Raw genomic sequence first — 3,617 nt, 5'->3', positions numbered from 1 at the left:
AACACACTAATCTAGGTCAAGGAACGTTTCAGTCTTCAGTATTACAATTATAATATTTTTTTTTACTTAATCTATATTTTAATGTGTTTTTGTTTGCAATTCTGGTCAGTGACCGTAATAAAAACGTTTATATTCAAATTTTCAGTATCCAAAGCTACCTTGCTGTGCTTATGCAAATGTGGTATCTTTTGTACACATCCGCTTTAAGGTTTAATTAAAGGAAAGTGCACTGGAAGAGGCAAGGAAAGAGAATCTCCGAAGACAAGGGGCAGGAAAGAAGCAGCTTCAAACAGCACCTTGACATTCGGAAGAGTATTGTGCTAATGATGGTAAGATGAGAGCAAGCAAGTAAAGGAAAGGTGCGTGAGTGGAGTAGTTAATAATTCAACAGATAAATTTGACCTAATTAGGATAATCTTAAGATATGAAGAAGCAATAATAGTTAAACAGACCATTCTAAAAGATGAACAAGAAAGTTCTGCAACTCTTTGATGCCACTTTGCAGCTTTAAATATAAAGGAGAGCAAACTGAAGGGATGGTTATAGAGTTCTGCGATACCATCATCTCTATCAAAGTCTGCATGTGGGCAGAACAACGTGTGTACAAAATGTCCCTCTCATTTTCTCATGAAGTAAACAATCCTGGACATTGTTCTATACACAACTGAATATGTATGTGTGCAAAATGAAAAATACAGGTAGTCCTTGCTTAACGACTGATTGTTTTATGGCCATTCAAAGTTCTGGCAGCCATAAAACAAGTGCTTTACAGCCTGTAAAGCATCCCCAGCCATCATAAATGGTTGCACTGCCCCTCCCACAATCATATGACTGCATGTCTGTTGGATCAGCTTTACAACCACAATCATGTGTCCACAATTCAAGTGAATGTGTTTGCTTATTGACTGCAGCATTAACTTAATGACCATGCATTCTCTTAATGACCACTTTAAAGAAAGTTGGAAATTTAGTTCTGGTCACATGGATGTTTCAGTTTACAACTGTAACACCTTATGACTATAATTCCGGGCTCAATTAACACCATAACTTGAGGTCTATCTGAATGTGGTGGCTGTCATTTTCTGCACAATAGCTTGTTGGTTTTGTTCTTTTTTTGCTTGCCACTAGTATTACAATCTCAACTTTTCCCCCCTATTTTTTTCCTGCTAGAAACATAATCAGTTGGTATAACATCCTTGTTGTGATTGTGGAATGGGTAGATTCATTTGCTGAGGTAACTTGCAACTACCCTAATAAGTGAGTGAGGTTGACTTCCCAGAAGAGGAGATTAAGCCACAATGTGTGCCTGGTTTTTTAACCCTGGTTTGGAGATCAGCCGTTCTCATTCAGACTTTATGAAGATGCTACAGCCTCTGAAATAGAGGAGGTAAATTTAAGCCTGGATCTAAGGAAGACCAGCTTCTAGAAAGTCTAACATGATCTTTTCCAGAAAGGTATTTTTTTTAAACCTCTTTGTCCCCTTTGCCATCCCCTTCCCTATCTTCCTTTCCCTCTCCCTCTCCCTGCCCTTCCCATCCTCCTCCCCCTTTTATCTTTTCTTCCTCCTGTTCCTTCTTCCCATTTCCCTTCCTGTCCCCCTGCCCCTGATCCTGACTCACAACCTCACTCTCCTTCTCACCCTGTCCCTTAATCACATCTTCACCCTTTCACCCTCATCCTCATCCTAAACCTAACCCAAACTCTCCCTCATTTACCCCTCTAAAAGTTGGCTCCAAAAAGAGGGAAGCTCCCCCAAGGTCCAGGAGCCCTACTGAAGAGCAACTTACATCTAGGAAGGCATCTTCGCTCTGTTAACTGTTAACTGACAGTAACTGACACTTTAGCCTGCAGGGATGAAGTCATAAAGCCATTGGAATTCTCAAGGAGATGACCCACCTCCCTTATCCTCCTATCAAAGGTCACCTGCTCCTCCATCTTTGTGACCTATACCCATGCCACATAAATATCTCTAGGAAGATTCCAAACCAATCACCAAAGCTGCCTATTTTTCATTTTTCTTTTTTCTTTTTGTACAGAAGGCATAGCTCTTTGGATGTGGATTGCCTCTTGTTATATAAGTTCCACTAAGTATTTTGGCACTGCAGAGCAGCTTAATGATCTGCTGTTTGTTTTCTAAAGTCAGGGGTTGGAAGCAGTCTTGACTGTGTTTAGGACAAACCTTGAAATTTGTCCGCTTGAAACCAACAGGACTGGATCTAACAGATCTCACTAATTTTAGTGGCACAACTTTGACAAACTTTGAATCCAGACCATTGTCTGGAAAGACCAATAGATTTTAAACCAAAATTATTCAGTCTACCACATTTAGACCCATTACAATATATACTCTGCATTTTTTTCTGATTGAGAAAGAGGGGAAAATCTTTTAACTTTATTACTTTCTTCTCCCACTGTTTGAAATCTCTGTCACCTTGCCTTATTTAGTCACTGAAGTTCCTTCTGTTCTCCCCATCAAAGAATCAGGGGTCTATAAACAGTTGAGAAATGACTGTGGAAATGGAATATGGGGGTCAAATTAAACTGCATGCTGGGAAGATGTGAACTTAATCTAGTGGGGTCAATCTGCTTGTGTGCATTAATGACAAGGTCTCTTGCTTGAGCAGAGGGGTTTGACTAGAAGATCTCCAAGATCGCTTCCAACTCTGTTATTCTTTTATTCTGTTCCATTAAAGTGGACATAATTGATCAATGTGCAGAACTGGTGGGCAAAAACGTTTTGGCAGATAAAGCAGGGACAAGAGACTTGTTTTCATGAACAAAAATAGGGCAGCTAGTCTGGTCAAAATCAGTAGGGAGCAAAAATGGTGGGTAGCCTGTTTTTGTTCAAGACAACAAGCAGGTTAGTATGCTATTGTGCAACAGCACATTTTCTCTCAGGAAAGCATGCCAACCATCATTTTAGCCACCTTGTGATTAGAAACAGAGGGTGACTTTTGGTTTGTTTTAATATTTTCTGATTCAGGTAGGCAGATACTAGTTGTGGCTCTCTCTACCAGATACCCTTTAGACAAATCCTAACCAGAGGTTGGAATGAATAAATAGTTTATGCATGAAGAAACCAGCAGATTAGGAACAAAGTGATCATGAAGTTTAGTAGATTGTACACAAACTATATAAGGGATTTGGCAGCATTCTCTAAATGTGGATTTCACTGCATTTTTTAGAACTCAGTATTAGGATTGTCATAGGTCCTATTTGCAGGGTGTAATCCTAAATTCGAAGAAATCTTCTAGCCAAACAATTATCCAATATAGGTTTAGCTTCGAGGTAAAGAACAATCAAAATAATTACCAGGACCTACAACAGCAAATAATTGGATAATAAACAAAGTAAACAGATATAACAACTTTCCCACTATGGTGACACATATTATATTTCTATTTAAATTCAAGGGTTAGGGCTTTCAGAATTTTTCATTAAATGTTATTTTGTTATGTAACATAGACTGGAATGCAATTATTTATTTTACAAGGCCTATTAATCATGGTACTTTATCATATGAAGTATTCTATAGATGGATGGATGGACAGTTAGATGAGAGAGAGAGAGAGAGAGAGAGAGAGAGAGAGAGAGAGAGAGAGAGAGAGAGAGAGAGA

This window comes from Protobothrops mucrosquamatus, unplaced genomic scaffold (assembly GCF_001527695.2).
Source record: "Protobothrops mucrosquamatus isolate PMUCROS unplaced genomic scaffold, P.Mucros_1.0 scaffold_148, whole genome shotgun sequence".
NCBI lineage: Eukaryota > Metazoa > Chordata > Lepidosauria > Squamata > Viperidae > Protobothrops > Protobothrops mucrosquamatus.
Note: the sequence above shows the minus strand (reverse complement) of the source record.